Source organism: Prionailurus viverrinus, chromosome B4 (assembly GCF_022837055.1).
Source record: "Prionailurus viverrinus isolate Anna chromosome B4, UM_Priviv_1.0, whole genome shotgun sequence".
NCBI classification, from domain to species: Eukaryota; Metazoa; Chordata; class Mammalia; order Carnivora; family Felidae; genus Prionailurus; species Prionailurus viverrinus.
In genome coordinates, this window is record NC_062567.1 from 73,144,083 (window position 1) to 73,156,755 (window position 12,673).

The following is a 12,673-nucleotide window of genomic DNA, read 5'->3' on the forward strand; positions in this document are numbered from 1 at the left end:
CCATCCTAACACTTAAAAGGCTGTAGAAAAAATGACATCAGAGTTCCATTTCCCCTGGGGCTTAAGGATTCCTTAAGGATTCCTATCTTATCAGCTTTTTGAAACTTTTAAAAAAATGGTTTTATCATTTTATCTAGCATTTTTAGTTTTTATTGGAAGGCACATCAAAATATCTAGTCCACCACATTTTGGAAAGTCAGTTTTATCTTATATGTTATTTTATTTTAAGTTTATTTATTTATTTTGAGAGGCGGGAGCAGAGGCAGGGCAGAGAGAGAGGGAAACAGAGGATCCACAGTGGGCTGCATGCTGACAGCAGAGAGCCCAATGTGGGTCTCAAACTCATGAACCTGAGCTGAAGTCAAATGCTTAACTGACTGAGTCCCTCAGACCCCCCAGTTTTCTCTTATCTTTTAAAAACTGATGATAGCAGGTATCAACTTAGATGTTTTTGGATTCCATTAGATGTAACAGAATGGTATAAGTTTTACGTTAAAATGTTGAAATTTAAAATGTTTAAATGTTAAAATTACATTCTTTTTTTAACCATTTAAACTAAATTTGAATAATTTTAGATACAACTTAAAGATGTCTGAAGAGGTACATAGTTTTAAAAAAAAATTAGGTCATACACAAGCAAAAATGTGAAGACTGCTGATGTAGAGAAATGGTCACATAAGTGAAAAAGAAGACATGTGTGCCCATCTAACCTCATGGGTTTTTTTTTTTTTTTAATTTTCTTTAGTGTTTATTTTTGAGAGAGAGAGACAGAGTGTGAGTGGGGGAGGGGCAGACAGAGAGGGAGACACAATCTGCAGCAGCTCCAGGCTCTGAGCTGTCAGCACAGAGCCCACTGCAGGGCTCAAACCCACAAACCGTGAGATCATGACTTTAGCCAAAGTTGGACACTTAACTGACTGAGCCACCCAGGCGCCCCATGGCTTTAAGTATTATGTATAGGGGTGCCTGGGTGACTCAGTCGGTGAAGTGTCTGACTCTTGATCTCAGCTCAGGTCATGATCTCAGTTTCGTTGGTTGGAGCCCCACATTGGGCTCTGAGCTGACCACTTGGAGTCTGTTTGGGATTCTCCCTCTCTCTCTCTCTGCTCCTCCCACTGCTCCCAGTGTCTCTCAAAATAAATAAATAAACTTGAAAAAAAACAACAACATTATCTATATACTGGTGACTACCAAATGTATATATCTTACCCAGACCTTTCCCTTATTCCCTGAAGCACATATCCTACTCAACATCTCCAACAGGATGTCTAATAAGCATCCTAGATTTATCATGTCCCAAACAGGATTCTTGAATTCCACTTCCTCCTCACACTTAAATGCACACAACCTACTTCTTTCCTCTCCTAGTGTTCTCCCTCTGAGTAAATGTTATCTCTGTTCACCCAGTTGTGCTGGTCAAAGACCTTTGAGTTACTCTTGACTTCTCTCTTTTTTCAAATATTTTGTCTGGGGTGCTTGGGTGGCTCAGTCGGTTAACCGTCCAGCTTCAGTTCAGATCATGATCTCGCAGTTCGTGTGTTCGAGCCCCACAAGGGGCTCTGTGCTGACAGCTTGGAGCCTGGAACCTGCTTCAGATTCTGTGTCCCCCTCTCTCTCTGCCCCTCCCCCTCTTCAAGCTCTGTCTCTGTCTCTCAAAAATAAAAAATTTTGGGGCGCCTGGGTGGGTCAGTCGGTTAAGTGTCTGACTTCAGCTCAGGTCATGATCTCACAGTCTGTGAGTTTGAGCCCCACATCAGGCTCTGTGCTGACAGCTCAGAGCTTGGAGCCTGCCTCAGATTCTGTGTCTCCCTCTCTCTCTGCCCCTCCCCTGCTCATGCTCTGTCTCTCTCTGTCTCAAAAATAAATAAAAAAATTTAAAAAATTAAAAAAAATAAAAAATAAAAAATTTTTTAAAAAATTAAAAAAAATAGTTCATCTAATACATCAGCAAATCTGTGAGCTATACCTAAAAAATATATCCTGAATTGTTTGCCATCTCTCTCCCAGACACAGAAATAGTCTACTTAACTGTTCTCCCTGTTTTTATTCTTTTTTTTTTTTTTTAATTTTTTTTCAACGTTTATTTATTTTTGGGACAGAGAGAGACAGAGCATGAACGGGGGAGGGGCAGAGAGAGAGGGAGACACAGAATCGGAAACAGGCTCCAGGCTCTGAGCCATCAGCCCAGAGCCTGACGTGGGGCTCGAACTCCCGGACCGCGAGATCGTGACCTGGCTGAAGTCGGACGCTTAACCGACTGCGCCACCCAGGCGCCCCGCTGTTTTTATTCTTATAGGCTGCTTTTAAAAGTGATCCTTTAAAAAAAAAATTTTGGGGGTGTCTGGGTGGCTCAGTTGGTTGAGCATCCAACTCTTGATTTCAGTTCAGGTCATGATCCCAGGGTCATGGAATCAAGCCCCGTGTCGGGCTCCATGTTGAATGTGGAGCCTGCCTGTGATTCTCTCTCTCTCTCCTCTGCCCCTCTCCCCAACTTGTGTGCCCTCTCTCTCTAAAATAAACAAAATGAAAAATAATATAAAAATATAATTTTGATCATGCCTACTCTGGAGGGCATTCTTAGAATAACATCCAAATTCTTACATTCTTCTAAAAGGTTCTTCATGATTTGGCTCCTGGCTACCTCTCTGGCTTCATCTTATGTTATTTCCCCCCACTCTCTCATCCACTTCAACTGCATTGGCCTTTGTACTATACCTCAAACACAGTAAGTATGCTACTTTGCCTCAAGACTCTCCACTCGTGGTTCCCTTTGCCTAGTTTCCTTTTCCCCCAGATATTCATTTCTTCATTTCCTTAAAGTTTCTCTTTCAACATTATCACCCCAAAGAGGACTTGACCTTTCTTTATAAAATAGTATGCTCTATCCCTTCTTTCCCCCCTTAACCTGCTTCTTTTTTCCTCTTAGCACATTTATTATTTATTTGCTTAATTTCTGTCTCCCACTGGAATATAAATTCTAAAAGGGGAAGATCTTGGAATACTGGGGTGGCTCAGTTTGGTTAAGCGTCTGACTCTTGATTTCAGCTCAGGTTGTGATCTCACGGTTGGTGAGTTCGAGCCCCACATTGGGCTCTGCACTGACAGCATGGAGCCTGCATGGGATTCTCTGTCTCTCTCTCTCTCTCTCTCTCTCTCTCTCTCTCTCTCTCTAAAATAAATAAACTTAAACAAATAAATAAAAGGGGAGGATCTTGTCTGTTTTATTCACAGCCTTAGCCCCAGAGTCTTATGTAGTAGGTGGTGAATAAGTATGGTTTTTTTTATTTAATGTTTTTTATTTATTTTTATTTTTTAATATGAAATTTATTGTCAAATTGGTTTCCATACAACACCCAGTGCTCATCCCAACAAGTACCCTCCTCAATGCCCATCACCCACCCTCCCTTCCCTCCCACCCCCTCATCAACCCTCAGTTTATTCTCAGTTTTTAAGAGTCTCTTATGGTTTGCCTCCTTCCCTCTCTGTAACTTTTTTTTCCCCCTTTTCCCTCCCCCACGGTCTTCTGTTAAGTTTCTCAGGATCCACATAAGAGTGAAAACATATGGTATCTGTCTTTCTCTGTATGACTTATTTCACTCAGCATAACACTCTTCAGTTCCATCCGTGTTGCTACAAAAGACCATATTTCATTCTTTCTCATTGCCAAGTAGTATTCCATTGAATATATATACCATAATTTCTTTATCCATTCATCAGTGATGGACATTTAGGCTCTTTCCATAATTTGGCTATTGTTGAAAGTGCTGCTATAAACACTGGGGTACAAGTGCCCTTATATATGAGTACCCCTGTATCCCTTGGGTAAATTCCTAGCAGTGCTATTGCTGGGTCATAGGGTAGATCTATTTTTAATTTTTTGAGGAAGCTCCACACTGTTTTCCAGAGCGGCTGCAGCAGTTTGCATTCCCACCAACAGTGCAAGAAGGTTCCCATTTCTCCACATCCTCGCCAGCATCTATAGTCTCCTGATTTGTTCATTTTAGCCACTCTGACTGGTGTGAGGTGGTATCTGAGTGTGGTTTTGATTTGTATTTCCCTGATGAGGAGTGACGTTGAGCATCTTTACATGTGCCTGTTGGCCATCTGGATGTCTTCTTTAGAGAAGTGTCTATTCATGTGTTCTGCCCATTTCTTCACAGGATTATTTGTTTTTCTTGTGTGGAGTTTGGTGAGTTCTTTATAGATTTTGGATACTAGCCCTTTGTAGTCCAATATGTCATTTGCAACTATTGTCTCCCATTCTGTTGGTTGCCTTTCAGTTTTGTTGATTGTTTCCTTTGCAGTGCGAAACTTTATTTTCATGAGGTCCCAATAGTTCATTTTTGCTATAATTCCCTTGCCTTTGGAGATGTGTCAAGTAAGAAATTGCTGTGGCTGAGGTCAGAGAGGTTTTTTCCTGCTTTCTCCGCTAGGGTTTTGATGGTTTCCTGTCTCACATTCAGGTCCTTTATCCATTTTGAGTTTATTTTTGTGAATGGTATAAGAAAGTGGTCTAGTTTCATTCTTCTGCATGGTGCTGTCCAGGTCTCCCAGCACCATTTGTTAAAGAGACTGTCTTTTTTCCATTGGATATTCTTTCCTGCTTTGTCAAAGATTAGTTGGCCATACTTTTGTGGGTCCAATTCTGGAGTCTCTATTCTATTCCATTGGTCTATGTGTCTGTTTTTGTGCCAATACCATGCTGTCTTGATGATGACAGCTTTGTAGTAAGGGATTGTGATGCCTCCCGCTTTGGTCTTGAATAAGAGTTGAATGTAGAGGAGCACCTGGTTGGCTTAGTCATGGGAAACGAGCCCCGCATGGGAACAGCATGGAAACTGCTTGGGATTCTCTCTCTTTCTGTCTCTCTGCCCCTCACCTGCATGCTCACGTGAGTGTGTCCATGTGTGCACACTCTTTCTCAAAATAAATAAATAAACTTAAAAAAATAAAAGAATTTGGGGCTTCTGGGTGGCTCAGTTGGTAAGTGTCTGACTTCAGCGCAGGGCATGATTTCATAGTTCATGAGTTCAAGCCCCTCATCAGGCTCTTAAATGTAGAACTGTGTATCCTCAAATGCCTACCATAGGTCTATTTACAGATATGTTTGTTGTTGAAAAGATACTAAATGGATGAATGGATATAGTGTCAGTCATGTACTTTATTGTTTCCTTTTGTATGGGAAGATTACATTTTGCATCATGTAAGGACTAGTTTCTTTTCATTTTGGTGAGCTTTGAGATAGCAACCCAAGTTATCGATCTTTTCCTTTTTTCTCTTTTAAGTTTATTTATTTTTAGTAATTGCTACAATCAATGTGGGGCTCAAACACATGATCCTGATATCAAGCGCTGTATGCTTTTCTGACTGAGCCAGCCAGGTGCTCCCAGGTTATCTATCTTAATCTTCAGCACCTCAAATGACTCTCTAGGGTCTCTGTCCCACAATTTCTAACAATGAGGAAAATGGTTGCAGAGAAAGCCTTCCCAGTGAAATATTTATCTATTTATTTATTTAAAAATTTTTTTAATTTTTATTTATTTTTGAGAGAGACAGAGCACGAGCAGGGGAGGGGCAGAGAGAGGGGGAGACACAGAATCTGAGGCAGGCTCCAGGATCTGAGCTGTCAGCACAGAGCCTGACGTGGGGCCCGAACTCATGAACCGCGAGATCGTGACCTGAGCTGAAGTCAGACACTTAACTGACTGAGCCACGTAGGCGCCTCCCAGTGAAAAATTTAAAAGGCCAATAATTTACTTTTTAGATTTTTAGAGTGTGGAATTTTTTGTTTTGTTTTGTTTTGTTTTTTGTTTTTGCCTTCCAAATGAATTCAAATGTCCTTGAGCCACTTTTCTTGCCTATGCTATGATCATTTTGGTCCTACAGAAAATATTATATAGTGATTTCATCTTGTGAAATGGAATTACTTGTCATTTTGGCACAATCCAGGTTCAGGAATTAATTCTTGTGTTTACTGTCAAATAATGCTCATTTCCACATGATAGGAAAAAACAAATAATTAAAAAATCCAGTAAAAATACCAATCACATTATCTAACATAATTACACATAAGTATTAAACTTGGTAACTTAGAAAGAATAGCAATTATGTTGGGTCAGTAGTAAAGAATGCTGATTTTACCTCTGGTGTTCTTGAAGGGAGAATAAGCTATTAAAAATGGATGAGAAGCTGGTAATTTTGAAGTACTCATTCAAGTTAAATTATCATTAATAAAAGTTTAAAACAATATTAATTTATATATGAAGGAAGAGGGGGAACCTGGGTGGCTCAGCTGGTTAAACGTCAAGACTCTTGATTTTAGCTCAGGTCATGATCTCACAGTTTGTGAGATTGAGCCCCACGTGGGATTCCTCCACACTCACAGCAATTCTCTCTCTCCTCTCTCTGTCGCCCCTCCCCCCATACTCACTCTCTCTCAAAATAAATAAATAAGCTTAATATATATATATGGAGGAAGAGAATGTTCTGTACAGTTTTTTTTGGGAGAATTATCTAAGAATGGTTTTTCTTTTCTTTTTTTAAACTCTTTTTTAAAATTATATTATATTATATTATATTATATTATATTATTTACGTTTCAAAGTAGGCTCTATGCCTAACGTGGGGCTTGAACTCACAACCCTGAGATCAAGGGTCACATGTTCTGCTGACTGAGCCAGCCAGGTACCCCTAAGAAAGGGTTTTCTTTAAAATTAATGAAATCTATAACTCCCTGACTATACTCACTTCAATACCCCTGAAACCATAAACTGAGACTTATGAAATATGTATCACTGAAGCCATGTAAGTTATGAAGAATGTTGGCATATATTTAATCAACCAACATATGATTCTATAGGGGAAGCAGGCAGATTTTTTGCTTCTCTCTCTCTCTCTCTCTCTCTCTGTCCCTCTCTGTACGTGTGTATATGTGTATATGGAAGAAAATTGTGCTGTGTTTAAATTTCCCCTCTGGCAGAAGTTAAGGTTCAGAATATTAAGTAAGGATTCTTTAAAAGTTAACTCTCTCGGGGTGCCTGGGTGGCTGGCTTAGTCAGTTGAGTGTCCAACTTCAGCTCAGGTCATGATCTCTCAGTATGTGAGTTTGAACCCCACATCAGGCTCTCTGCTGTCACAGAACCTGCTTCAGATCCTCTGTCCCCCTCTCTCTCTGCTCCTCCCCCGCTTGCACTCTCTCTGTCTCTCAAAAAATAAGTAAACATTTATAAATAAATAAGTAAATAAATAAAGTTAACTCTTCTTCTTTTAAACAAATTTGAAACATACCTTGTCCTTTTTAACTTATTCTACAGAGGGTTGTCTTAATGCTATTCTCTATTGCGGCCACAGAATAAGATGTTCTACTTAATAATAAACCCAAAGGGGAAAAAGTCCCTGCATCTTATCACAGATCTAAAAAGCCATCCCAGTGGAATAAGCAAACTGGGTCCCCAGTGAGTATAGAGAATATGTTGTGTGTGCAGCACACAAGTGTTTCTTCAATCAAGTTAAGACCAAGCAAAAGTAAGAAACCTTGCCTACCAATATGGGATAGAGATTTAGTGGTCCTAAAATAAAAAAAAAAAAAACATGGAGATGGGGCAGAAAATTTAAATTGGAGATCCACTAAGAATTTAAAAGTTTTTGTTTCTGTATGACAAATAAATCTCTCTTCAAAATCTTGAAAAAGAACTGAGAGACTTGAATTATAATTACTTCTTTTTTCTAATAATAGATAATATTGCAGTTGAAATCATAGAATAACTACAAAACATTGTTGAAAGAAATCAAAGACAATCTAAATAAATAGATATTTCATGTTTAAGGATTGGAAGACTTAATATTATTAAGATGGCAATATTTCCCAGGTTGGTAAATAGATATATTGTAATCCCTATCAAAATCCCCAGCTGGCTTCTTTCCAGAAATTAGAAAACTGGTCCTAAAGTTCATATGAAAATTCAAGAAACCTAGAGTAGCCAAAACAATCTTGAAAAAGAACAAAGTTAGAGGACTCATGCTTCCTGATTTAAAAACTTTCTGAAAAGCAACAATAATCATGACTGTGCAGTGCTAGTGTAACAATAGATATAACAGATTAATGGAATGGAATTGAGAGTCCAGAAATAATCTTTAACATTTTAGTTAATTAATTGTTTGACAAGGGTGCCAAGACAAATCATTTAGGAAAGAAGTTTTTTCAACATAGAGTGCTAGAACAAGTAGATATTCATATGAGAAAGAATAAAATTGGATCCTTTCCTCACACATACATAAAAATATGTATAAAAACACATAAAATACTTAAAAAATACATTAAAAAACTCAAAATGGATCATACACCTAATGTAATACATAAAACTATAAAACTTACAAGAAAATGTAGAAGTAAATCTTTATGACCTTGGGTTAGGCAAAGCCTTCTTAGAAATGATGCCCAAGGTATAAACAACAAAAGAAAAAAATAGATAAATTAGACTTCATCACAATTTAAAACATCTGTGCTTCAAAAGACACTATCAAGAAAGTGTAAAGACAGCCCACAGAATTGGAGAAAATATTTGCAAATCAAAAATATTATTACATACTTGTGTCTAGAATACATAAAGAACTGTTACAACTAAAAAATAGAAGACAATATAATTTAAAAATGGGCAAAAAATTGGGCAAAGAGTCTGAATATACATTTCTCCATAGAAGATACACAAATGACCAATAAGCACATGGAATGGTGCTCAACATTATTAGCCATCAGGGAAATGCAAATCAAAACCCAGCGAGATACCATACCACACCATTAGGATGATTACAATAAAAAAAATGGTAATAACAAGTTTTGGAAAAATTGGGGTCTCATACACTACTGAAAGGAATGTAAATGGTGTGACCAATTTGGAAAAAGCATATATGAGAACATATAGCCACACAAAAACTTACACCTATGTTCATAGCAGCTGTAATGGGGGGAAATACTTTTTTTTCTACCCTTCTAGGTTCTTGGCTAGGGCTCTGTAACAAAAGACAGATTAACAAGAGAAAAAAATAGAAGTTAACTGGGACACCTGGGTGGCTCAATCAGTTAAGCATCAGACTCTTGATCTATGCTCAGGTCATGATCTCATGGGATCAATCCCTGAATCAGGTTCTGAGCTGACGGCACAGAGCCTGCTTGGGATTCTCTCTCTCTCTCTCTCTCTCTCAATCTCTCTCTCTCTCTCTCTCTGTCTCTCCCCCTACCCCATGCTCTCTTTCTTTCTCAAAATAAATAAATAAACTTGAAAAATAAAAGGTTACTAGCATGTCTATCTCATATATACATGGGAGAAACTCAGGCATAATAACTCAAAGGTTTGGCTAAAGCATGGGCTTATACAGCATCATAGCAAGGAAACAATAAATCTTTAGAGAAGTGAGAAGACAAAAGAAAAGAATCGTGAGTCTCTAGGGGTAGCACATTGTAAATATAAGCGGGCCTAATGGAAGATAACCGAGCTGGTCGGTAAGGTTTTTGATGTGTGCTCTCTTGTACTGTTTCTGGGCTGATAAATGTCTAGGGTTGTCAATGATTAATTGATATCTTGCTTTTAGGCAAATAGGGAAAGGACAGAGAGGTTTTTTGTTTTTGTTTTTGCTTTGTTTTGATCTGCTTCTCAATTGCCTTCAGTTCAAAACAATCATTGTGTGAAAGTGGTATGTTTTGGGGTAGCAAATTCTGCTATCCTTCACAGCATTATTCATAGTAGCCAAAAAGTGGAAACAATCCAAATGTCCATCAACTGATGAATGGATAAAGAGAATGTTGTATATCCACACAATTGATGTTTATTTGGCAGTAAAAATAAATGAAGTATTGATACATACTATAACATAGATGAACCTTGAAAACATGCTAAGTGAAAGAAGCTGCATATTGTATGATTCAATTTACATGAAATGTCCAGAATAGGCAAATCCACAGAAACAGAAAAATACGGATTAGTGTTTGCCATGGGCTGGGGGTGAAGGGGTGGTAATTGAATGAGGAATAACTGCTAACAGGTACAGAAGTTTTGGGGTTTTTTTTGTAGCATGATGAATGATGAAAATGTTTGGAATTAGGTGGTGGTAATGGTTGCAAAACCTGGTGACTATATTTAAAAATTTAAATTATACACTAAAAGATGAATTTTATGGTATATGAATTATATATCAATGAACAATACAGGGGCGCCTGGGTGGCTTAGTCGGCTGAGCGGCCGACTTTGGCTCAGGTCATGATCTCGCGGTCTGTGGGTTCGAGCCCCGCGTCGGGCTCTGTGCTGACAGCTCAGAGCCTGGAGCCTGTTTTGGATTCTGTGTCTCCCTCTCTCTGACCTTCCCCCGTTCATGCTCTGTCTCTCTCTGTCTCAAAAATAAATAAACGTTAAAAAAAAATTTTTTTAATGAACAATACAAAGAAATTGCTATATTTGAAAATTTCATGCCCTCCTAGTGTTTACTGTAACAATTTGGATCACTGAAATGGAAATATTTACAAAATATATCTAGTTAAGTTGATTTTTTTTTTTAAATAAAGAAGCCAGTTACAAATGCCTACATGCTTTATGATGCCATTTATATGAAATGTCCAGAACAGGACAATATATAGAGACAGAAAATAGATTAGTGGTTGCCTAGGTTGCAGAGTTTCTTTTGGGGAGGTGATGAAAATGTTGTAAAATTGATTATGGTGATGGTTACACAACTCTGAATATATTAAACACCAGTGATTTGTATACTTTATTTATTTATTTTGTACACATTATTTTTTAAAGCATTTTTTTTTTAGTTTTTTAAGTTTATTTATTTGTTTTAGAGAGAGAACAAGCAGGGGAGTGGCAGAGAGAGGGGAGAGAGAGAATCCCAAACAGGCTCTGCACTATCAGCACAGAGCCCCTCTCTGGGGCTCTATCCCTCTAACCATGAGATTATGACCTGAGCGCTGAGATCAAGAGGCAGATGTTTAACTGGCCGAGGCACCCAGGCACGCCAATCATAAAATCTTAAAAAAAAAAAAAAAAAAAAAAAAAAGCTTCCTGACCCATTGCCACAAAGTGATTTATAGAATAATGATTTGGAGAGGTTCTTAACTGGAAGTGCCATCTAGAACATGGTAACATCAACTATAAATAGACTTGTAAAACTAATAGAATGCATCATTAAGGAATATCCTGTATTTTTTGACACCCAGCCTATGTATCCACTATAAACAGGTTTTATTTTTTTATTTTTTCCTTTATTATTATTATTTATTTTTTTTTTTTAACTAGGCTCCACACCCAATGTGGAACTTGAACTCATGATAGGAACTCCTGACCCTGAGATTAAGAATCGTATTGTTCTACCGACTGAGCCAGCTAGGTGACCCTATAAACAGGCTTTTAAGTTCAAACCAGAGAAATTCCTTCATTCTTTTTAAACATTTCCCATTTCCTTTGTTCTATCTACTCATTCTAGAAAATTCAGACAACTTAGAAAGTTGTAGTGGAAGTAAATTTACTTGAAATCCTGTCATTATTAAAAATACTGTTAACATTTGATAAAGATCCTTGTAGACATCTATTTAGTATAAACATATACTAAATAGTAAATGCTAAATATTTACTATTTTATGTGAGTGGATTTACACTATATATATTGTGGAAAAACGAGACTTGGCATTGTATTTGGTTATGAGTCTGTTAGAGGCATTTATTTTACTTACTTATAATTTGCAAGCCTTCCAAGAGAAAACTAGATCCAAGATCTATAATTGGATCTAACTAGAGAATTTATACAATATAGTTAATTGATAAAATTAATATAAAGCTAGTAAGATCATCTTAATAGCTTATTTGATTAATGCACACACAATTTGTGAACTAGTAAAAATCCAATAATAGGCATATCTATGATTCTCTTTAATTCTGGAAATCATAAAGATTTTGCAGTTAGCCTTAAGTCTTGGAGTTAAGGGGCCACATTCCAGAATGGTAAAGACAGACTCTGTAACATAAAAGTTTGACAAATAATAATAATAATAATAATAATAATAATAATAATCCATATCTCTTTACATGATCTGTCAAGAAAACATAACAGAGAGAAAATATGTATCATGGAGAACAGAAATAACCAAATTTAATCTTACTCAAGTCTTTCACCTTAGCCTGATTAGCCAGATAAAAAGGATCTGTATTTACCTTCCTGATATTCTTATCTTTCAGGTTTCTTATAAATACAGAGAAAAACAATTTATAGCCTAATGTCTATATAAACAAAGTGCCTTCATGATGTTTACCCAAGCTTTAGAAGGATCAGAAGGCCTGCCCTAGAAGCAAACACCTGCAGCACTTTCTTTGTCCCATAGTGCCACTATTCCCTGTGTTGTATAAAATGGTCAGCAAGGACTTTTATTCATTCCATATTTTATTATTTATATATTTTTTTATTTAAAAAATTTTTTTAGTGTTTATTTTTGAGAGACAGAGACACAGAGCGCGAACAGGGGAAGGGCAGAGAGAGAAGGAGACACAGAATCCGAAGCAGGCTCCAAGCTGTCAGCACAGAGCCAGCCTGGGGGTTCAAACTCACAAACTGCGAGATCATGACCTGAGTTGAAGTTGGACGCTTAACCAACTGAGCCACCCAGGTGCCCCTTATTCATTCCATATTT